The sequence below is a fragment of the Lagenorhynchus albirostris genome, chromosome 8 (genome assembly GCF_949774975.1).
Source record: "Lagenorhynchus albirostris chromosome 8, mLagAlb1.1, whole genome shotgun sequence".
Classification (NCBI taxonomy): Eukaryota; Metazoa; Chordata; class Mammalia; order Artiodactyla; family Delphinidae; genus Lagenorhynchus; species Lagenorhynchus albirostris.
The window spans coordinates 49,265,173-49,289,900 of record NC_083102.1 but is presented as its reverse complement, the minus strand read 5'-3'; the positions used below and the strand labels follow the sequence as shown (position 1 = coordinate 49,289,900).

The 24,728-nt window shown below is 43.1% G+C and overlaps 1 protein-coding gene across 1 annotated transcript in view; it reads left to right on the top strand.

Annotated features, from left to right (window-relative positions):
* The first annotated feature begins 5,765 nt into the window (after positions 1–5,765).
* SNX10 (sorting nexin 10) overlaps positions 5,766–24,728 on the top strand; it is a 73,575-nt gene continuing 54,612 nt past the window's right edge. Inside the window, exon 1 of the mRNA XM_060156052.1 lies at positions 5,766–5,903. The gene's annotated coding sequence lies outside the window, so the exon portion shown is untranslated. The remainder of the gene's footprint in view (positions 5,904–24,728) is intronic.

Here is a 24,728-nt window from a genome sequence, read left to right as displayed (position 1 = left end):
CATGCCTTTTAACAATTCTGGATAATTCTCAACTGTCATCACCTTAAACATCACTTCACTACCATTTAATCCAATGTCTTCTTTTTGAGCACTACTTGTATTTATTTTGGATTCTCTCAATGTTATTATCCACATCTCTTAACTGTCTCTGTGATACATTCTGGGCAAATGCTGCAGTTATGTTTTCCAGTTTAATAATTCTTTCTTCACCTGTGTCCAGCCTAGAGTTTATCTCATGCATTGGCTTCCAAATTTCATTGACTACAGTTTTCCTCAGAGTTTCAGCTGGCAATTTTTTATATCCAATTATTCTTGTTTTTCATCTGCCTATTATGGATTTATAATTTCTTTTTCCTTTAATGGAATTGCTCATTTGTTTGTCTCTTTTAACATCCTTAGAACATTCAGTGTTTTTTTTCCATGCAGCTTCATCAAATTCCATGGCACAAAAATAACATAAAAGGACCATGAGACTTTGGACAATGGGTATCTCAGTGAGAACCAGTGGAGACTAGAGATCTGAAACTTCCTCATATATTTAGCTCTGAGTAAAATCTCTGGCTCCTTTTTTAGCAGGGCACGGAAGCAGGAATTGGATTGTGGGGAAGGCATTAAGAGGCCTTTAGTAGCGCCTAAGATTGACTTTCCCACTAATCCAGTGCAGTAGGGTTTAGAGTCTGATTTATTTTCATAAACAAAATAGAGAAATGGGTCATATGCTGAAAAAATGAGATTATGGTTACCACTTTGTACTTACTATATGTGCCTTCTCTAAGAAAACAAAAATGAAAGGGTAATTTACACACCTTTTATAACCTGCCATTTTCCACTGCTTCTTTCCATCCTTACATATTTTCTCTTGCTTTTGTTAACTTTTTAAAATTGAAATAGAGTTGACTTACAATGTTGTGTTAGTTTCTGGTGTATAGCAAAGCAACTCAGATATATATATTCTTTTTCAGATTCTTTTCCATTATAGGTTATTACAAGATATTGAATATAGTTCTTTGTGTTATACAGTAGGTCCTTGATGTTTATCTATTTTATATATAGTAGTTTGTATCTGCTAATCCCAAACTCCTAATTTACCCCTCCCCCGACTTTCCCCTTTGGCAACCATAAATTTGTTTCCTATGTCTGTGAATCTGTTTCTGTTTTGTAAAAAAGCTTATTTGTACCATTTGTTTAGATTTCACATATACTGATATCATATGGTATTTGTCTTTCTCTGACTTACTTCACTTAGTATGGTAATCTCTAGGTCCATATGTTCTTTTTATTCTTTTTATTCTTTTATTTTGTTCATTGTTCAGATCATTGTTCAGTTGCTCCTTTCTTTCTCCCATTTTCTCTTAATCCACTGTGTTTGTTTCGTTAATGAACTACTTGTGGGCACCCTAATTTTGTCCTGTGGAGGGAAGCTGGAGAGTGTGCTCCTTCAGGCCTGTCTGTTGCCATGGAGACAGAGACCAGCTGCTGCTGGGAGGCTTGTAGAGTAGAGCCAGTGCCAGCCAGGGTAGGAAGGGAAACCATAGCTGGCAGGAAACCATTCTGAAGTTGTCAGGTTGTCTGAGTCCCTGAAATGCTCCTCAAAGCTGCCTTGCCTTGAGGAAAGAGCTAAATGTCTTCTCCTGCACAGTGACATAGCAATAGGCGGACTTGATTGGGGCGGTGTGTCTCACGCACTGGAGAGCAATGTGGGAGAACATCTGGGCAAGGTCAGGGCTGAAGTTCACACGAGAGGAAAGAGACAAAGTTTTTCTCCCAATTTGCCTCCATCACAGCAACCAAGGGGAAATTCCTTGAAGTAGATTTATGGGCAGTGGACAGTAATATGGGATTGTTGGAGCAGGAGAGGAAGCATATGATGACATGCATGACATTCATATTCTAAGGTAAGTCAAGGAAAATTTAAACATAAAAATCTTTGTCTGCCCCTTGGCCTCCTCTCCCTGCTCTACTGTGCATTGTGTATCTGCATTATGCATCTACCAGACCTACCCACCAGCAGAAATGCCTGCTCAACCATAAAGAACAACATTCTCCTAGCACCAACAAGACAACTCCTTAAAGATAACATTCCTTCTTGATTTCGTAAGGAGTCACAGTGACCCACCACTGTGTACCTGCAGATCCGGATGGTGAAGACTATGTCATTTAATATACAGCCCTCTGTCTCAGAAACCTATATAACAGTGCTTTGACCTCTAACGGGCAGAACAGTTCTCTGAGCTTTCTGAGAGGCTGTTCCTGGGTTATAATCCTCAATTTGGCATGAATAAAATTTTCCATTTCTTTCTTACATTGAGTGATTAATTTTTCGTCAACAATAGTCGAGTGATTATTTTTATTCACATTAATCTATATGCCTTCATACTATTGGAAAAAGATTATGATGTAAAATGAGAAATCAAAATCCAAATTATTTGTTTAAAATTTTTGCTCCCATCCCATTATTAGTTGTTTGACGATAAAACCATCTTTTGTACAGTATGCGTATGTACCATGACAGTGTTTCTCAAGAAGGCGGGACAATTTATGTAAATTTAAAGATAGAGTTTTAGATAGTATAGTATCAGTTAATTATAACTTTTGAACACCAAGTTCAGGCAGCTTCCATTTTTATTGTCTGTGGATTTTGCAGTTTTCCCAGGAGATGGACGAAGAACTCAGTGTCTTTTTATTGACTCCTGAGTTAGAGGCAGGGCACAAAGCTGGCTTTCCCTAGTAGGTCTAACTAAGGGCACTTTACCTGGAGATGGAAGAAATTCAAGAAGAGGATCACGTTATAATAACAGCATTATAATGCTGTCAGAATCTTGGCTCCCTGTACACAGATGCAGAAATGAGATATGGAGACAGAGTTTTGGAGGAGAAAGAAAGGGTGGCTTCATTCTTTGCCAGGCAAAGAGGGGAACCCAGCAGGCTGGCATGTCAAGAACTGTGCTCCCCTCCCTGGGGAATAGGGAGAGGTCTTATAGTCAGGGCTTGTGGTCAGGGGTATGGGATAAGGATCAAGGCAGTAACAGTCCTGCATTCTTCTTTCTTCTGCAGAGTTTCAAAAGGGTGAGGTTGCTAACAAGATTAGGGGGTGTGCAGGGTCTCAGGTGGTCTCCTAATCTTTTTTTAAAAATTAATTAATTAATTATTTTTGGCTGCATTGGGTCTTTGTTGCTGTGTGCGGGCTTTCTCTAGTTGCAGCGAGCGGTGGCTACTCTTCCATGCAGTGTGTGGACTTCTCATTGTGGTGGCTTCTCTTGTTGCGGAGCACGGGCTCTAGGGGTGCGGCCTTCAGTAGTTGTGGCACACAGGCTTAGTTGCTCCACGGTATGTGGGATCTTCCCGAACCAGGGGACTAGGGCTCGAACCCATGTCTCCTGCATTGACAGGTGGATTCTTAAGCACTGTGCCACCAGGGAAGCCCCCAGTCTCCTAATCTTGATGAGCTTCTCTGGTCCCTTTGATCTTGTCTCATGTGGTTTCCTGGCTGCTCCTCCCTTGATTTGCAACTGTTGAATCTGCCCTTTGGACCTCAGGGAAGATCATGGAGGCTGGAGTCTTGCCTACAAGAAATGGGGGACAAAAAGGCCTCCGTGCCTGGGAGCCCCATAGGGCCCCGCTTGGTTTCAATAATAATAAATAAAATTTATCGAGCACTTACAATGTATCTAGCACAGTTCAGGAGCTTTACCGGATTATTTCACTCAACCCTCACAACAGCCCTATGAGGGTGGTTCTATTATCATCATTATTAACATCTCCTCTTTATTATCATCTATTATTATTATTATCATCTCCCCTTTTCAGATGATAAAATGAGGCCCACAGAGTTATTTCCCCAGGATCACATAGTGAGAGGTAGTAAAGCTGGGGTTTGAATCAGTTAACCTGACCCTAGGAGCTACTGCAGAGGCAGGATTGGGGCAGGTAAGGGAATTTCTTCTTAAAAGCAATTTTATGGTGGTTTTATTAGCATGCTAGGATTTCTTAAGCACAAGAGAGTCCCAGTTTTTTACCTGCCCACTGATAGTATAACAAAAAGTCACAATCTAAAAAAATTGGTGGTCACTTAGCTCAGTCCCCTGGATTCAGGTTGCACAGTACAATTCTTAAACTAGAAGCACCACCTAGCAGCTACCCTGATGGAGTGGATTAAAATCCATTGCGTCATTCTATTCTGAATTCTTTTCATATTCTTCCTTTCTTTTAGGGCCATAATTCTAACAGATACTTAAACGACCTCCTATAGGCTCTCTAAAGGTTTTTTTTTTTTTTGCTGCTCTGCCCACATTTGTAAGGGTGTGCTCTTGATGATAGTAATCCAGAAAGATTTTAATTTTGCAGAAGCTCTTAGGATCTTAGACACATATTGCATTTTGTTTTCCAGTCAATGCTTTTCTTTGTGGAGCATAGGGAAAAGAATTTGAAAAATACACTTTAATTCAATTTTCAGAAGTGATCATGTTTACAGTCACTTGTGTGTTATAACTGGGGTGCAATTTTAGGAAATTAAACACAGGTGATTCAAGATTCAGCGATGCAATGTCAGGATCCAAGATATTAAGACACAACGTTGTAGATTTAGAAGTTTTGTTGTTAAGCCAATTGGGGTATGGAGGATAGACGTGTACATTTTCAGGTGGGCCTGTAATGGCCCTGAATGGTCATCAGAGCTGGCTGTGTCTAATGGGAAAATTCATGCTTAAATAATGAAATGTTAGGCTCCTGTTAAAAAAAGAGACTATAGGTCCCAAATGGAGTTACTTATGCTAAGCACTTATGCGAAGACATCACCGAATGGGAACTTAGTACCTAACTTAATAAGTAGTTTCAGCCTCTCCCAGTAAAGGAATGCAGTCAATCTGCAATTCCCTGGTCAGCACTGGCAAGGTGAATCCCCTTGATAGACCCCTGTCTTTTCCTAGAGAAACGACATGACCTTGCCATGACCAATCTGCTTTTTGCTGTGATAACTTCCTTGTCTTGCTTCCTTATGTCTTTAAAAGTCTTTCATTTTGTACAGCTCCTTAGAGCTCCCTCCTATCTGCTGGATTGGATGCTGCCCTATCACGAATCACTGAATAAAGCCAATAAAATCTTTAAAATGTACTCAGTGGAATTTTTTTTTTTAAAACACTACATTATTCTGCCATGTAGTCACCCATTAGCGGTTTAAGTGATTATTGCGGTTTTCCATGCAAACAGGTGGGTCAGATGCAGCCCAAGGTGCCACCTGGAAAATGGTTTACTGATTCAGGCTCCTTGCCAGACCTCATTTCTTTCCCCCCAAAGTTTCCTTGTGAAAAATTTCAAACATACTGAAAAGTTGAAAGAATTTTTCAGTAAACATCCATACGCCCACCACCTACATTCTATCATTGACAGTCTACCGTTATCTACCATCCCTCTTCCTCATTCATCAATCCTCCCCTTATCTAAGGGGGCGGGGCGGGGTTAGCGAGCTGAAGGTGGCTTTCCAGTGGCCATTCCAAGGGCGCGACTCGCACCCCTTCAGCCTCAGCTTGGGGCCAAACACGGGTGCCTCCTCCGCAGCCCCGTTTCGCGGACGCGGGAAGGGGAAGCGGGCTCCGAGCGCGCTGCGCCCCCCGGCGGCCGCTCGGCTCTCCCTAGCCCCTGGGGCCGAGGGGCCGCCTCCAGGTCCGCGGCAGGGGGCGGGGCGGCCGGCGCCCGGCAGCACCTGGGCTGGGCAGTGCGGTGGCCAGGGAAGCGGGAGGCGGGCGCGGAGCGCGGGCGCGGGCGCGGGGCCGCTACGTGCGCTGGGAGCGCGGGGCTGCGCTCTTGTGCGCTCGCCGCCGCCTCCGACGCGCCTTTGAGTCAGCAAACTCCGCCGCCCGCCTGCCCGCCGGTCCTGCTGTGCCAGGCTCCGCCCGGAGGTGCAGCCTGTAAGTGACAGGAGACCTGCTAAGGAGGCCTCCCCTGCGCCGCCGGGGGGAGGATCGCTGCTGGGAGCGAGCCGGCCGCCCTTTCCTTTCCTTTCCCGAGGCGTGGGGCCCTTCCTGCTGCGACCAGGTGCCACTCCCTGCGGGCTGGGAAGAGGTTTGGGTCTCCTGGGATTGGAGCCGGGCGCTGCCTTCTTTCCTGCCGGGGAGGAGAAATTGGTCGGCCTGTTTGCCAGGGGAGGGCAAGGATCGGATCGATCCGGCTAAAAAGACACCCCGGGGAGAGGGTGGGGCAGAGGTGGAATCCTGGATGCTAGGAAAAGTGTTGAGGCACCTTACACCAGGCCGGGTTGTGGGTGGGTTATTTTTTAATTCACGAAAGGGTAGCTTTGAGTTTAGAAATTGGGAGGGGTACGCAGAGGGTTTTCGTGGGATTGTGGGATTGCGGGAAAAGGCCCGAGAGAAAATCCACGTTGACTGATTACTAGGTCTGGTGCCACGGGTAAGCAACAGCCTGTTTTTCAGTTCTGATGCATCATACTCCTTTTTTTTAAAAATTTAATTTAATTAATTTTTATACAGCAGATTCTTGTTCATTATCTATTTTATACATATTACTGTATATATGTCAGTCAAAATCTCCCAATTCATCCCACCCCCCCACCCCGCCGCTTTCCCCCCTTGGTGTCCATACGTTTGTTCTCTGATGCGTTATACTTCTGTAAGACGGTCTGCGGGTGATTGAGGGGAATGGTCACGGGGACGTAGAGCCACACGTCCTGCTTGAAAGGAAGGGCTTCTATTTCTGCAAGGCACGTTTACGTGTAAGAATAATGGAATTAGAAAGCAGGAAGGAGGCTTTCATGTGATCTTCAAACCTTTCATTTGAGGGATGGGAAACTAAGGCCTCAGGGAGGAGAGTCGTTCAGCTCTTCAGCGGGGGCGGGGGGGGGGGGGAGAAGAAACAGGCCTAGATTCTGGCGGACTTCTGACTCCAGCGTTCTCCCGACTCCAGCGTTCTCCCCACCCCTGGGGGCCTGAGGTGGGTGTAGGCTTGGAATACATAAACAACCTCTTCTCCCCTGGGAGTGGGCTGGGTGAGTGAAGCCACTGGGGAGAACTGGCTGCTGCATCCTTGGACCAAACTCAGCTGGGGTGCCTCAGTCTGAGAATGGAGTGAGGTGCTTCTCCTGCTTCTACCATCCCTTCCAGTGATGCCTAGTCCTAAGGCCTTTTTTTTTTTTTTTAAGGCATGGGAGATTTAAGGTTGCCTAATGGGACTGTTTTGAATAAAGATACAAAATAAAATACATCCAGAAGTAAATATATATAAGATGTGAAGTAAGGTGATTAGCACTGACCTGTATTTCACTGGATCACCCTGTTTCACCTGCCGGTCTATTTTATTCTCATTTCTGAGGTGACTATTGCACTAGGGAGGAAATTGGTGTTGACAGTGGAGACTTCTTGCTCAGGTGACACTGCTTCTCACCAGATGTCTCTTGACTGACTGGCATTCTGCTTCTCCCCCCACCATACTGGACTGTGGTAACTTCCTCTTGTTTTACTTAAGGGAAGGCCTCCCAGATCTTGGTATCCAAACATAGAAATAAACACCTTCATTCTTTCCCACATAGAAGTTTGTTGTTTAAAGACTAATGTGTTCTACTGCAGCATTTCTACTTGATTTTGGAGCATTCTTTTTTCTTTTTTTTTAAACATCTTTACTGGAGTATAATTGCTTTACAATGGTGTGTTAGTTTCTGCTTTATAACAAAGTGAATCAGCTATACGTATACATATATCCCCATATCTCCTCCCTCTTGCGTCTCCCTCCCACCCTCCCTTGGAACATTCCTAATAATAGCTCCTCTCAGCCTTAGGGTCTCTACTTTCATTTTAGAGAGCTCAGTTTGTTAGTTCAGCTCTTATGGGAAATGGCTTCTTTTTCCTCTTTTGGTGTCAGGGCTGTGGTTTAAGAACCACTTGCGAGGGGTTTAGAATTGACTGAGACCAGGGTCCAGCCTTTGCAGTCTTCCATTTCTAAGAGTGGCAAGGGAGGGCTTTCGGCCAAAGTCATGGTTGACCTCCATGGAGAATACCCCGCATTTTGAACTGTTATCACCAACATCTTTTTTTTTTCTCTTAGAATCTAGTAGGTATGAATCAGCTTTTATGTTCTCTAAGCCCTGTTCAAACTAAGAGGTTATATGTGGTAGTGGTTACAGCTTCTGGTTTCAGACTCATTACTGTTGAAATCTGGGATAATCATTTGCTAACTGAGGTACTGTCAGCAGGGCACTTAACTCTCAAAGTCTGATTTATCCTTTATTCAGAGATTAAAAAAAAAAGGAACTGATAATCCTTGCCTCCCAGAATTGTTCATAACATTAGTTGACATTTAATGAGCACTGATTATGTGCTTGGCATTGTGAAAAGAGTTTTTATGTGGCAGGCTCATTAATCCTTACAACAAACTTCTTTTTTTTTTTGTGAATGTTTGAAATTTATTTATTTTTTTATACAGCAGGTTCTTATTAGTTATCTATTTTATACATATTAGTGTATACATGTCAATCCCAATCTCCCAATTCATCCCCCCCCACCCCCGCCGCTCTCCCCCCTTGGTGTCTATACATTTGAATCCTTACAACAGACTTCTGAAGCAGATTCTGTTTACATCTGGGAGAAAATGAGTTATCAAGATATCTATGGCTTTCCTAAACTCTTCAGCTCACAATCTTAACCACCCAGCAAATGTGTCCCAGATTTCTATAATATGGAATAGTTATTTAGGGCTTAGTGTGTGCCAGGCCTGGTTTAAAATACCATATGTATATTAACAATCCTTCAGATAGGTATTGTTTTAATCCTCGCCTCCTTTTTTCTTTTCTTTCTTTCCTTTTTTTTTTTTTTTTTTTAATAACAGAAGAAGGAACAGGCACAGAGCCTAAGTCAATTAGTAAATGATGGAGCCATGATTTGAATGAGGCAGCCTGGCTCTGGAATGGGTACTCTCCCTCAGCCACTCCTCTGTGAATGTAGGTAAAGGGCTTAGCCAGACCTCAATCAAGGGCAGCTCTTAATTGGCATTTTCATTTATTTTTCCCTAAGTTAACCACTTCCTCCTCCCAGTCTCTGCGGAGGAGATGCTTTTAGTTCTGGAAATGATTCAACTTCACTTAAGGTTTTGTGATTCTGCATACATTTCTGTTGTATTCTCTGTTATTTTTAAAAAGCTTAGGTCTCAGTGATCTTGACCCTGGGAATACAGAGATAGGCTTTAGGGAGTCTGTGAACTCCCTGAAAATGTATGATTTCATACTCTTGTGCAAGAGTATATTATTCTGGGGGTGAGAATGCACAACTTACTTTAGATTCTTAAAGGGTCACCCATGGTAGAAAGAAAGGTTAGTAATGACTATTCTAGTCCAATAATCTCGTTTTACAAATGAGGCAGCCGAGGCCCAGTGGAGAGGCAGCATAGTTTAATCTGAACTATGCAGCTAATTAGAAGTAGGAAGGGGACTAAAACTCAGGTCTCCTGACTTCCAGTCTCATATTCTTTCCATCACACCCCAATACCTCCTTTTGGAATGAGTGGTGCCAGGTGAATAAATTACGAAATGCCAAAAGACGCCCAACTCTCCCACTAGGCTTCCCCACTGTGGGAGAGACCAGCAAAGCTTCCTGGAAGCGCTATCAAAATATATCATCCTTGGCATGCCATCTTGTTAGCTGAACCACTCTACAGGGATTTAGGATGGGAATCTACAATGCTGAAAAATACAAGCCAAGAGGATAAAATTTGGGGAAAAGACTTGGAAAGAGTCAGAACATGCATTGGTTGAGGCACAAGGAGGCCGGTTAGGCCTCTTGGTAGAATTGTAGTGTTGGAAAGTTTTTGCTGAGAGATTTGTAAATTCAAGCAAAATTCCACTAAGTCTGAGATTAAGGGTAGGGTGTGAATCACTGGGAAGCCAGGCCACCTCTTAGCCAAAGCTTGATGCCCCAGTGACTAAATAGGACTAATATTTAGTCTTATTACAAAGGTTTAGTCCTAAACCTCATTAATATCAGGTAAGTGTGGATTAAAAGCAGCCATGGTGGGACTCCCCTGGTGGCGCAGAAGTTAAGACTCCGCGCTTCCAGTGCAGGGGCCTGGGTTCGATCCCTGGTTAGGGAACTAGATCCTGCATGCCACAACTAAAGATCCCGCACCTGGCAATGAAGATCTTGTGTGCTGCAACTAAGATCTGGCTCAGCCAAATAAATTTTAAAAATTTTTTTTAAAAAAAGAAAAAAGCAACCATGGTGAGGGCATGGGAAAATAGATTGTCACCATATACTTCTCTGGGGAGTGTAAATTGGTACAACTTTTTGGAAAGGCACTTTGGCAGTATTTATAACATTTAAAACTTTGCATACTTTCTGATGCATCAGTTCCCCTTCTAGGACTTTATCCCTCAGAAATACTTGCCTCCTTGAACAAAGGAGGAAATTGCTATAAATGAGCTGATATGGAGAATGTCTATTATATATTAAGTAATGGAAGCAAAGTACAGAGCCGTAGGTATATTATGATCTCATTTTTTTGGGGAAAAAATAGTCTATAAGGATATGCCCCTAATCTGTAGACCGTGATTATGTCTGGGCAGTGGAATTGAAAGGGGTTGGTAGTATGGAGGATTTCATCAGTAGATTCCTATTTTTAAAAATCTTATAAATTCTGGGGCTTCCTTGGTGGCGCAGTGGTTGGGAGTCCCCCTGCCGATGCAGGGGACATGGGTTCGTGCCCCGGTCCGGGAAGATCCCACATGCCACAGAGCGGCTGGGCCCGTGAGCCATGGCCTCTGAGCCTGCGCGTCCGGAGCCTGTGCTCCGCAACGGGAGAGGCCACAACAGTGAGAGGCCCGTGTACCGCCAAAAAAAAAAAAAAAAACTTCTAATTTTGAAATGATTTTAACCTTACAGAACAATGACCAAAAGTAATAAATCTTTTTTTTTTTTGGCCTTTTTATGCTTCCCTGATTCCACTGAGGCTCCTGCAGCATTTGGCCAAAGTTCCCTGGGCATCAGAGAAAACATGGAAGGACGCACGCAACTCAAGCCTCGGGGGCCCAGAACCTTAAAGGGCTGTCATCAGTGTAGGGCACCTGTCCCTGCTGAACCAAGCAAGCTGGGGTGGATGTCCCTTCAGTCTTTTCAATACATTCCTCTGGTGCTTAGATGTTAAATAGTAAAATTAGACTATCTTTAGTTTTGGAGAAGAAAGACACATTCTCTTCTAACCTAGGTGTCATCTGAGGGCCTGCCAGTCCTTGTTCCTTAGAGAACCAATTAACCTTGGTGAGAACCCAGGAGCCCATGGCCCAGGGAATTCCAAAGGCCTCCCAGGTTTGCTGCTAATTCCCTGGGCTGTGTGTTGGGGGAGGGCTCACGTGTTCTTCCTGGTTTACCTTGGTGACAGCCCTGACATGTTGATGGAGAAATCCACCCCACCACGTGCTTTGCTGGTTCAGAGGACTTTACTAAGCTAGTGGAGCAATCACCTTGCGGGGCTCCTGACCTTCCACTTTCTCCTGGGTCCCTCTCTCGGTCTCTCAGCCCTGCCCCTCCCCCTCCTCCCTTTCCCATGAGCTCCAGGGTCTTTTCTCTTTATTTTGATGACTATGGATGCTCCCCAGTTCCTCTCAGACTTACAAACCCAAATGGTTCCAAGTGCGGAACAGAGCAGGGGGCATTGTACGTAGGGAAACTATGCTGCTTAGAAATTATAAACACAATACGCAGGAAGGAGGTTTCTATTACTGATAATTATCCTCCCCTTTCTCACTGACACAGTGGCTCTGTTTGCTGTAGAGTGGCATTTGGGACAGCTGAGGAGAATGCAGGTGTTCCCACAGCCCTGGGTTCTGGTGTCTCAGAGCAGGAGACGTGTGGAGCCTTTCTGTGGGCTATCCCTGGGTGATCAGACCCCGAGAATCGGGACTCCTTCTGCCCAGTTGCACGTGAAAATTCCTACACCAGGAAATCAACTTAACCTTTTACAGGGAGGCACAGACTGGTTGCTGGCTTTTTGTAGCCAGCTCATTTCCCTGACGGTTGGGAAACCTTGAAAAAATGTGACCTCTGTTTTGAGAACTTTGCCGAACTGAGTCTGTGGACAGATATGAGTCAGATGCCTAGGATTGCAGTCAGTGCTTCGGGCAGATAGTTTAAGGAATAATAAGTTTGGCATTTTACTCACTTTTAAAAGGACTTTCTCTATGTCTTATCTCAGCCTTCTTGGGTCAAGGCCAGGCATTGGACACCCCTGGGTAAGTGTGTGCCGCAGGGAATGGCCAAGGTGTGTGCTTCACTGCGTGGGCTGTTTCAGAGCATATAGATTTAAAATATTCTGCTCCTGTAAATATTACTGTCCCACCTGACAAATCAGATACTTGAAGGGGACATTTTTAAAAAGGCACAGTGCTCTGTGATCATCAGGAAGAGACCTCAGCATTTCCCCCTTCAAGGGTCTTGGAAGAATCTAGACAATAATGAGCAGTGACAGTAGCTGACACAGTGAGCTCCAGGTGCGTACCTCCACATTCGCTCATGTGATCTATCTTTACAGTGGATCCATGAAGCAGGCTCTTATCCTCATTTTACAGATGAGGAAGCTAAGGCACAGAGACGTGAAAGAATTTCCCTGGGCAAGAGGCAGAATAAGAATTCGCAGCCAGGCTTTTTGGCATTCACTGTGCCCTTCCTACTCCAGTTAGGGGGACACTCTTGCTCAAAAGTGAAATCTCCCTTCTTGCTGGCCCCTCAGATGACTTGCCAGTTCTTCCTATCTGGACTGATGTCACGTTGGGCAGAGTTGACTTGACCAGTAGATCACTACCCCTGGTGCTGCTGTCTTCCCATGTAATTGAACTTGCCTCTCCAGTGGCAGTTCTTTGTGACAGAGGTGGCGAGCTTGGTGGGAAGGCTATTTCCAGTGTGTTGCAGTGATTTCCTTTTTGAAAGATAATTTATCACTCAGTTTAAAAGGGGAACATTTAATGCTGACTTTTGTCTCCAATTTGCATGCCTGTACCCTTTTCTTATCTCAGCCCCAAACTGTTCTCCAGGTGCCTGAAGACTGTTCCATGTGGATGTCCATCATCATCCTAGCTTGTTCCCAACTGAACTCAGCTTCTTTCTCTCTTACCTCTAAAAACAGACCTCCTTTCCAACTTCGCCATTGCCTACGACCCCAGCCTTCTTCCAGTCACCTGGCTGGTGAGTCATCCTTGACTCCCTTTCTTCCATCATGCTCTGTCTTCAAGTTATTCTTGTTACGTACATCTTTTTCAATAAACTTGATTTTTTTTTTGGCTGCACAGCTTGTGGGATCTTAGTTCCCCGACCAGGGATTGAACTGGGGCCCCCTGCAGTGGAAGCACAGAGTCCTAACCACTGGACCACCAGGGAAGTCCCTAACAGACTTGATTTTTTTTTTGGTTGTTATTTATTTATTTATTTTTAAGTGACCATTTCGTATTTATTTATTTATGGCTGCGTTGGGTCTTCGTTGCTGCGCGCGGGCTTCCTCTAGTTGCTGCGAGAGGGGGCTACTCTTCGTTGCAGTGCACGGGCTTCTCATTGCGGTGGCTTCTCTTGTTACGGAGCGTGGGCTCTAGGCGCACGGGCTTCAGTAGTTGTGGCATGTGGGCTCAGTAGTTGCGGCCCGTGGGCTCTAGAGCACAGGGTTAGTAGTTGTGGCGCATGGGCTTAGCTGTTACGCGGCATGTGGGATCTTCCTGGACCAGGGCTCGAACCCAAGTCCGTTGCATTGGCAGGCGGATTCTTAACCACTGCGCCACCAGGGAAGTCCCTAGACTTGATTTTTGAGAGCAGTTTTAGGTTCACAGCAAAACTGAGGGAAAATACAGAGACATCCTATGTCCTGCCTACCTCCCCTCTCCCATTATCAACTTCAGCATCAGAGTGTACATATGTCATTACAGTCAATGAACCTGTACTGACACATCATTGTCACCCAAAGTCCACACTTTACATTGAGGTTCATTTAACTCATAGTGTTGTACACTCTGGATTTTGACAAGTATATGATATGTCCACCATTATAGTATCACAGGGAATGATTTCACTGCCCTCCAAATCCTCTGGGCTCTGCTTCTTGTTATTTTCAAATGCGCTTGGCCATCCCCCCTCCCACCTTGAGTTCATGATCTCTTCTGCTGGCCGGTGCATTCCAGCAGCCCTGTGATGAAGCTCACGGCCTATCAATCCATCTTCCACCCCGTCCCCAGATGAGTCATCACCATCGTGGCAGGCTTCCGTGTACTACACCCCTGCCTTCTAACAGAGGTCAGCATTCCTCCTCTCATCATTCAGGACTTCCCCATCCTAGGATGCCCACTGAAGCTCTTCCAGACTTACCTCCTTGTGATGTTCTGCCAACACAGTCCCTTCACTCTTGGTTGACTGGACCCCTAGGTATACTGAAAGTGGTGGTGCTGCTGCTTTTTTTAATTTTTGGACATGCCATGTGGCTTGCGGGATCTTAGTTCCCCAACCGGGGATCGAACCCGTGCCCCCTGCAATGGAAGCTCGGCGTCCTAACCACCGGACCGCCAGGGAAGTCCCATGTGGTGCTGCTTCCTAATCACCCCAGGCTGGTCCTGTTTTCTCTTCTTGTCCTCATGCAAGCATCGAGGCCTCATCAAGTGCTACGTTCTTCGTGAAGCTTCTCTCTCTCCACTGTCCTCCTTCCTGTAATCCTGTTACCAGTGCTATTTTTTTTTGGCACATACAGTGAACTTTGCATTAGAAGCAAACTGTTTCATATCTGTGTCTGGACATCTTTAGGTCTTAGAACTCAGGGAGTGTGACTTAACCCTCGCCAGGACCAATCCTAGAACCATCACACAGTGGGCTCTCAGTGATTGCTCATTGAATTGGATTTTTGTTGTCCTCTAGTTATTCTTGGGGGTCCTCCTTTATAGCTAAATGACCCTAAAGAGGTCATATGAAGGCACTACACTTCTCTCAACATTACCTCCTTTCTGAGGATGAAAAAGTCATTTCCAGATGTTTGGTTGTTGGCTTTCCCAGTTCATGTATAGACAGAACCCTGCCCCCAATCTGACATCCCTAAAGCATTTGAGACATTAATAACTCAATGTGTTGGATGATATTCTCCACTCATTGCTATCTTTTAAGCATTTATCTCTAAGCATGTAGCTTGGATGCCGTGTTAGATGTACGCAGGTACCGTGTGGTACCTAGCTGGGTTTGGACCCTGGCTCCTTCACTTACGAGCTGCGTGACCTTGGACGCTATTTCCATGTTGGGGCTATCTTGAGGATGAGATGAGATCTTTCATGTTATAGTCTTTGTACAGTGTCTGGTGCCATAGTTAACAATCAGTTATTTTTTGTTGGGTTGCTGTTTTTGATTATGAATGGTGTATCTTTAACATCATTCTCCAGTCTCATCCTCCACAGTCTAGTGGAGTTAGGTCAGGAGGAAAGAGAGAAAACAATAGAGGACGGCACATGGCCTTCAAGACATTCCATCCTGGAGTGTTGCTGGATAAATACTTTCTTTTCTCCCAAGGTGAATGAGTAACCATGAGCAGAGGTGGGCTGCAGGAGGGGCGGGGAATGTGTTGTCTGTCCATCCTCCCAGCCCACGTGGTTGGACTGCTGAGAAACTTGATGGAGATGCAGAAAGGGAGAGAATTAGCTGGGACTAATTCAGTCAAACTTAATTGACCCTATTTAAAAAAATTTTTTTAATTTAATTTTTTTATACAGCAGGTTCTTATTCATTATCAATTTAATACACATCAGTGTACACATGTCAATACCAATCTCCCAATTCATCCCACCACGACCCCCACCACTCCGCCGCTTTCCCCCTTAGTGTCCATACGTTTGTTCTCTACATCTGTGTCTCTATTTCTGCCCTGCAAACTGGTTCATCTGTACCATTTTTCTAAATTCCACATATATGCGTTAATATACGATATTTGTTTTTCTCTTTCTGACTTACTTCACTCTGTATGACAGTCTCTAGATCCATCCATGTCTCAGCAAATGACCCAATTTCGTTCCTTTTTATGACTGACTAATATTCCATTGTATATATGTACAACATCTTCTTAATCCATTCGTCTGTCTATGGGCATTTAGGTTGCTTCCATGAGCTGGCTATTGTAAATAGTGCTGCAATGAACATTGGGGTGCAATTGTCTTTTTGAATTATGGTTTTCTCTGGGTATATGCCCAGTAGTGGGATTGCTGGGTCATATGGTAATTCTATTTTTCATTTTTTAAGGAACATCCATACTGTTCTCCATAGTGGCTGTATCAGTTTACATTCCCACCAACAGTGCAAGAGGGTTCCCTTTTATCCACACCCTTTCCAGCATTTGTTGGTTGTAGATTTTCCAGTGATGCCCATTCTAACTGGTGTGAGGTGATACCTCATTGTAGTTTTAATTTGCATTTCTCTAATAATTAGTGATGTTGAGCAGCTTTTCATGTGCTTCTTGGCCATCTGTATGTCTTCTTTGGAGAAATGTCTATTTAGGTCTTCTGCCCATTTTTGGATTGGGTTGTTTGTTTTTTTAATATTGAGCTGTATGAGCTGTTTATATATTTTGGAGATTAATCCTTTGTCCGCTGATTTGTTTGCAAATATTTTCTCCCATTCTGAGAGTTGTCTTTTCGTCTTGTTTATAGTCTCCTTTGCTGTGCAAAAGCTTTGAAGTTTCATTAGGTCCCATTTGTTTTTTTTTGTTTTTATTTCCATTACTCTAGGAGGTGGATCAAAAAAGATCTTGCTGTGATTTATGTCAAAGAGTGTTCTTCCTATGTTTTCCTCTAAGGGTTTTATAGTGTCCAGTCTTACATTTAGATCTCTAATCCATTTTGAGTTTATTTTTGTGTATGGTGTTAGGGAGTGTTCTAATTTCATTCTTTTTTTTTTTTTTTTTTTGCGGTACGCAGGCCTCTCACTGTTGTGGCCTCTCCCGTTGCGGAGCACAGGCTCCAGTTGCACAGGCTCAGCAGCCATGGCCACGGGCCTAGCCGCTCCACGGCATGTGGGGTCTTCCTGGACCGGAGCATGAACCTGTGTCCCCTGCATCAGCAGGCGGACTCTCAACTACTGCGTCACCAGGGAAGCCCCTAATTTCATTCTTTTACATGTAGCTGTCTAGTTTTCCTAACACCACTTATCGAAGAGACTGTCTTTTCTCCATTGTATATCCTTGCCTCCTTAGTCATAGATTAGTTGACCATAGGTGCGTGGGTTTCTCTCTGGGCTTTCTATCCTGTTCCATTGATCTATGTTTCTGTTTTTGTGCCAGTACCATATTGTCTTGATTACTGTAGCTTTATAGTATAGTCTGAAGTCAGGGAGTCTAATTCCTCCAGCTCCGTTTTTTCCCTCAAGACTGCTTTGCCTATTCGGGGTCTTTTGTGTCTCCCTTCAAATTTTAAGATTTTTTGTTCTAGTTCCGTAATAAATGCCATTGGTAATTTGATAGGGATTGCATTGAATCTGTAGATTGCTTTGGGTAGTATAGTCATTTTCACAATATTGATTCTTCCAATCCAAGAACATGGTATATCTCTCCATCTATTGGTATCATCTTTAATTTCTTTCATCAGTGTCTTATAGTTTTCTGCGTACAGGTCTTTTGTCTCCCTAGGTAGGTTTATTCCTAGGTATTTTATTCTTTTTGTTGCAGTGGTAAATGGGAGTGTTTCCTTAATTTCTCTTGCAGATTTTTCATTATTAGTGTATAGGAATGCAAGATACTTCTGTGCATTAATTTTGTATCCTGCAACTTTACTAAATTCATTGATTAGCTCTAGTAGTTTTCTGGTGGCACCTTTAGGATTCTCGATATATAGTATCATGTCATCTGCAAACAGTGACAGTTTTACTTCTTCTTTTCCAATTTGTACTCCTTTAATTTCTTTTTCTTCTCTGATTGCCGTGGCTAGGACTTCCAAAACTGTTGAATAATAGTGGCGAGAGTGGACATCCTTATCTTGTTCCTGATCTTAGAGGAAATGCTTTTACTTTTTCACCATTGAGAATGATGTTTGCTATGGTTTGTCATATATGGACTTTATTATGTTGAGGTAGGTTCCCCCTATGCCCACTTTCTGGAGAGTTTTTATCATAAATGGGTGTTGAATTTTGTTGAAAGCTTTTTCTGCATCTATTGAGATGATCATATGGTTTTTATTCTTCAATTTGTTAATATGGTTTATCACATTGATTGATTTGCATATGTTGAAGAATCCTTGCATCCCTGGGATAAATCCCACTTGATCATGGTGTATGATGCTTTTAATGTGTTGTTGGATTCTGTTTGCTAGTATTTTGTTGAGGATTTTTGCATCTATATTCATCAGTGATATTGGTCTGTAATTTTCTTTTTTTGTAGTGTATTTGTCTGGTTTTGGTATCAGGTGATGGTGGCCTTATAGAATGAGTTTGGGAGTGTTCCTTCCTCTGCAATTTTTTGGAAGAGTTTGAGAACGATCGGTGTTAGCTGTTTTCTAAAAGTTTGATAGAATTCACCTGTGAAGCCATCTGGGCCTGGACTTTTGTTTCTTGGAAGATTTTGTTTGTTTGTTTGTTTGTTATTTTGCGGTACGTGGCCCTCTCACTGTTGTGGCCTCTACTGTTGCGGAGCACAGGCTCCGGACGTGCAGGCTCAGCGGCCATGGCTCACGGGCCCGGCCGCTCCACAGCATGTGGGATCTTCCCGGACTGGGGCACGAACCAGTGTCCCCTGCATCGGCAGGTGGACTCTCAACCACTGCGCCACCAGGGAAGCCCTCTTGAAAGATTTTTTTTTGTTTTGTTTTTTTGTTTTTTTTTGTTTTTTTGTTTTTTGTTTTTTTTTTTTTGAAAGATTTTTAATCATGATTTCAAATTCATTACTTGTGATTAGTGTTCATATTTTCTGTTTCTTCCTGGTTCAGTCTTGGAAGGTTATACCTTTCTAAGAATTTGTCTATTTCTTCCAGGTTGTCGATTTTATTGGCATAGAGTTGCTTGTAGTAGTCTCTTAGGATGCTTTGTATTTCTGCAGCGTCTGTTGTAACTTCTCCTTTTTCATTTCTAATTTTATTGATTTGAGTCCTGTCCCTCTTTTTCTTGATGAGTCTGGCTAATGCTTTATCAATTTTGTTTATCTTCTCAAAGAACCAGCTTTTAGTTTTATTGATCTTTGCTATTGTTTTCTTTGTTTCTATTTCATTTATTTCTGCTCTGATCTTTATGATTTCTTTCCTTCTGCTAACTTTGGGTTTTGTTTGTTCTTCTTTCTTTAGTTCCTTTAGGTGTAAGGTTAGATTGTTTATTTGAGATTTTTCTTGTTTCTTGAGGTTTGTTGTATAGCTATAAACTTCCCTCTTAGAACTGCTTTTGCTGCATCCCACCGGTTTTGGATTGTCGTGTTTTGTCATTTGTCTCTAGGTATTTTTTTATTTCCTCTTTTTTTTTTTTTAATATACTTTTTAAATTATTTATTTATTTTTGGCTGTGTTGGGTCTTTGTTTCTGTGCGAGGGCTTTCTCTAGTTGCGGCAAGCGGGGGCCACTCTTCATCACGGTGCGCGGGCCTCTCACTATCGTGGCCTCTCTTGTTGTGGAGCACAGGCTCCAGACGCGCAGGTTCAGCAGTTGCGGCCCACAGGCCCAGTTGCTCTGCGGCACGTGGTATCTTCCCAGACCAGGGCTCGAACCTGTGTCCCCTGCATTGGCAGGGAGATTCTCAACCACTGCGCCACCAGGAAAGCCCTTATTTCCTCTTTGATTTCTTCAGTGATCTCTTGGTTATTTAGTAATGTAGTGTTTAGCCTCCAAGTGTTTGTGTTTTTTACATTTTTTCCCCTGTAATTCATTTCTAATCTCATAGCATTGTGGTCAGAAAAGATGCTTGATATGATTTCAACTTTCTTAAATTTACTGAGGCTTGATTTATGACCCAAGATGTGATCTATCCTGGAGAATGTTCCATGCACACTTGAGAAGAAAGTGTAATCTGCTGTTTTTGGATGGAATGTCCTATAAATATCAAGTAAATCTATCTGGTTTATTGTGTCATTTATAGCTTCTATTTCCTTATTTATTTTCATTTTGGATGATCTGTCCATTGGTATAAGTGAGGTGTTATTGTGTTACTGTCGATTTCCTCTTTTACAGCTGTTACTATTTACTTTTACAGCTGTTTACTATTATTGTGTTACTGTCGATTTCCTCTTTTACAGCTGTTAGCAGTTGCCTTACGTATTGAGGTGCTCCTATGTTGGGTGCATATATATTTATAATTGTGATATCTTCTTCTTGGATTGATCCCTTGATCATTATGCAGTGTCCTTCCTTGTCTCTTGTAACATTCTTTATTTTAAAGTCTATTTTATCTGATATGAGTTTTTCTGCTCCAGCTTTCTTTCGAATTCCATTTGCATGGAATATCTTTTTCCATCCTCTCACTTTCAATCTGAGTGTGTCCCTAGGTCTGAAGTGGGTGTCTTGTAGACAGCGTATATATGGGTCTTGTTTTTGTGTCCATTCAGCAAGCCTGTGTCTTTTGGTTGGAGCATTTAATCCATTCACGTTTAAGGTAATTATCGATATGTATGTTCCTATGACTATTTTCTTAATTGTTTTGGGTTTATTTTTGTAGGTCCTTTTCTTCTCTTGTGTTTCCCACTTAGAGAAGTTCCTTTAGCATTTGTTGTAGAGCTGGTTTCATGGTGCTGAATTCTCTTAGCTTTTGCTTGTCTGTAAAGCTTTTGATTCCTCCATCGAATCTGAATGAGATCCTTGACGGGTAGAGTAATGTTGGTTGTAGGTACTTCCCTTTCATCACCTTAAGTATATCATACCACTCCCTTCTGGCTTGTAGAGTTTCTGCTGAGAAATCAGCTGTTGACCTTATGGGAGTTCCCTTGTATTTGTCGTTTTTCCCTTGCTGCTTTTAATAATTTTTCTTTGTCGTTAATTTTTGCCAATTTGATTACTATCTGTCTTGGCATGTTTCTTCTTGGGTTTATCCTGTATGGGACTCTCTGTGCTTCCTGGACTTGGGTGGCTATTTCCTTTCCCATGTTAGGGAAGTTTTCGACTATAATTTCTTCAAATATTTTCTTGGGTCCTTTCTCTCTCTCTTCTCCTTCCGGGACCCCTATAATGTGAATGTTGTTGTGTTTAATGTTGTCCCAGAGGTCTCTTAGGGCTGTCTTCGTTTCTTTGCCTTTTTTTTTCTTTATTCTTTTCTGCAGCAGTGAATTTCACCATTCTGTCTTCCAGGTCACTTATCTGGTCTTCTGCCTCAGTTATTCTGCTATTGATTCCTTCTAGTGGAGTTTTCATTTCAGTTATTGTATTGTTCATCTCTGTTTGTTTGTTCTTTAATTCTTGTAGGTCTTGTTAAAGATTTCTTGCATCTTCTCGAACTTCGCCTCCATTCTTTTTCGGAGGTCCTGGATCATCTTCACTATCATTATTCTGAATTCTTTTTCTGGAAGGTTGCCTATCTCCACTTCATTTAGTTGTTTTTCTGGGGTTTTATCTTGTTCCTTTATCTGGTACATAGCCCTCTGCCTTTTCATCTTGTCTATCTTTCTGTGAATGTGGTTTTTGTTCCACAGGCTGCAGGATTGTAGTTCTTCTTGCTTCTGCTCTGTGCCCTCTGGTGGTTGAGGCTACCTAAGAGACTTGTGCAAGTTTCCTGATGGGAGGGACTGGTGGTGGGTAGAGGTGACTGTTGCTCTGGTGGGCAGAGCTCAGTAAAACTTTAATCCGCTTGACTGCTGATGAGTGGGGCTGGGTTCTCTCCCTGTTGGTTGTTTGGCCTTAGGCAACCCAACAGTGGAGCCTACCTGGGCTCTTTGGTGGGGCTAATGGCGGACTCTGGGAGGGCTCATGCCAAGGAGTACTTCCCAGAAATTCTGCTGCCAGTGTCCTTGTCCCCACGGTGAGACACAGTCACCCCCCGCCTCTGCAGGAGACCCTCCAACACTAGCAGGTAGGTCTGGTTCAGTCTCTTATGGTATCACTGCTCCTTCCCCCTGGGTCCTGGTGTGCACCCTACTTTGTGTGTGCCCTCCAAGAGTGGAGTCTCTGTTTCTCCTAGTTTTTTCGAAGTCCTGCAGTCAAATCCCAGTAGGCTTTAAAGTCTGATTCTCTAGGAATTCCTCCTCCCGTTGCTGGACCCCCAGCTTGGGAAGCCTGACGTGGGGCTCAGAACCTTCACTCCAGCAGGTGGACTTCTGTGGTATAAGTGTTCTCCAGATTGTGAGTCACCCTCCCAGTGGTTACGGGATTTGATTTTACTGTGATTGCGCCCCTCCTACCATCTCATTGTGGTTTCTCCTTTGTCTTTGGATGTGGGGTATCTTTTTTGGTGAGTTCCAGTGTCTTCCTGTCGATGATTGTCCAGCAGCTAGTTGTGATTCTCAATTAACCCATTTTTTATTGGGCACTTACTATATGCCAATCATTCTGCTTAGTGCTAAGGTTATAAAGTGTGAATGATTTAGACAAGTCCCTGATCTCATGGCACTTCTGAGAGGACAGGCAATAAACAAGAAGGTAAATTAATAGATAAAAATAATACAGACTATGATGCATTCTAGGGAAAAAAAAATAAAAGGATAGGGCATTACTGGGGAAATTTACTTTAGTGGGTGGTCAGGCAAGGCTCCTCTGAGGAGATGTCATTTAAACCAAGTAGCCACCTTGGTGGGTTGGGCCGGGGAGGTGGGGGGATGTCAGAGCGAACAAGAGGTGCAAAGGGCCTGAGGGGGGAGTTTCAGAAATTACCTGGTTAGGGTGAATTCAAAGTGTGATGGTGCAGAAGAGCTGGGGTTGGTTGGAGAACCAAAGGGTGTGGTGTATAGGGATTGTGCAGACACAGACCCTGTCCTCTGGACAGTGATTTTCAAAAATTTTCTACCATCAATACACTTGAAGGGGCATGCTATGCACTCCTGGGGTGGCACTGTTGGGGGGTGGGTGATGGGGAATGCTGGGGTATGTGTGATTTGAAAAGAGCCCTCCATAATTTAAATATAACTCACCTTCTCCCCCTCCATAAATTGAGAAGTACTGCTCTTGATGACCCACTCAGAAGCCTTGGGATCTGGGCACATTTACATCTCTTACTTTTCAATTAAATTTTGCAGGGTTACATAGGCACACTGTAGAAACACGGAATTCTGTCTGTTGCTGAGAACATTGGCACGGACGTTTGAGGATGAGTCACTGTTTAATTGGATCACTGTGTGGCCCATTTAAATAAATAAATACTGTTTTTTGAAAAGAAAAGTTATTCACGTTCTTTGGCCATTATTCGGAAATGCCTTTGGAGATGTCCTTTAAGATTTTAATGCATGTGGCTGTTGTCCTTTTGTGGAGAGAGGCAGTGGAGCAGAGAGGAGAGAACAGCTTCAGGAGTCCTCAGTGTGAGTCTGGACCACACAGTGCAGCTTTGGGTGGTCGTTTACCCTCTCTGGGTATTGGCTTGGGAAGTTCTCTTCTGTAAAATAAGACAGATAAGTCCTGTGCTGCCTGTCTCACTGATTGTCATGGGACAATGTTTTATAAACTGCGAAGTATCAGAAAATAAAAGTTTCTGTATAAAAATTAAAATTTGTTTGCATATGTTATGGCCAGTAGCACATTATAACCAGGATGTAATCCAAGACCATAGAAAATAACTTTTCACTGCTCATAGTTGACTGGTCTCTAGAATAATCTAAAGGAGCATATTTTTATAACTTTGCAGTAGGAATGGGCTTTCTAAGTATGGTACAAAACTTAGAAGACATAAGGAAAAGATTGATAAAATTCATTGCTTCAAAACAGTTGGCATAGCAAAAGCCCTGTAAGCAAAACAAAAGACAGATTACAAATGGAAGAATATATTTGCACTTCATGTTATGCATTTAGGGATTAATTTCCCTAATACGTAAAGAATTACAAATCAATGAGGAAAAGAACAGAACTCTATAGGAAAATGGTCAAAGGATATGAACAAATAATCCATATAAAATAAATTAGTGGCTCCTAAACACATGAAGAATGCTTGACTTCACACACAATTTAAAAAATACCAGCTGAAGTGCATTGAAATATACTACATTTCACCTATCTGGGGTTGGCAAAAATAAAGGATCTTGATAACCATCCGTGTTAGGGAAGATGTGGGAAAACAGAACTCATATATACACACTTGGCGAATGTGTATTAGTTCCCCACAGAGGGCATGTTGCCAGTATCAGAGTTAATAATTCACATGGCCTTGCTTGACTCAGACATTCCACTTATAGAAATGTATCCCTCAGACAAATTCACAGGTATTCGCTGAGCACTGTTTCTAATAGCAAAAGAGTATCTATCCGTGGGGGCTGGTGAAATGAATTATGCTGTGGCTGCACGGTGGAATAGTACACAAAAAGAGAACCAGGATGCTCTGTGGATAGCTGTGGAGCAGTCTATGCTGTTAAGTAAAGAGGGAGGCATGGGAAGGACTGTATGTGATGCTACCATTTACAGAAAAGAAGGTGGGGGAGGTAATAAATAGGAGTATATTCTACTTGCAGATGCATAAAATTTCCCTGGAAGGATACCAAAGATGACTAAGAGGCAGAAGAGAGAGAGTGAGAACGTTTATTCTTGACCCTTTTGCATTTTTTTTACATTTTGAAACAAAGGTTGTTTTCAAAAATAATAAAAGTAGGGGCTTCCCTGGTGGCTCAGTGGTTGAGAGTTTGCCTGCCGATGCAGGGGATGC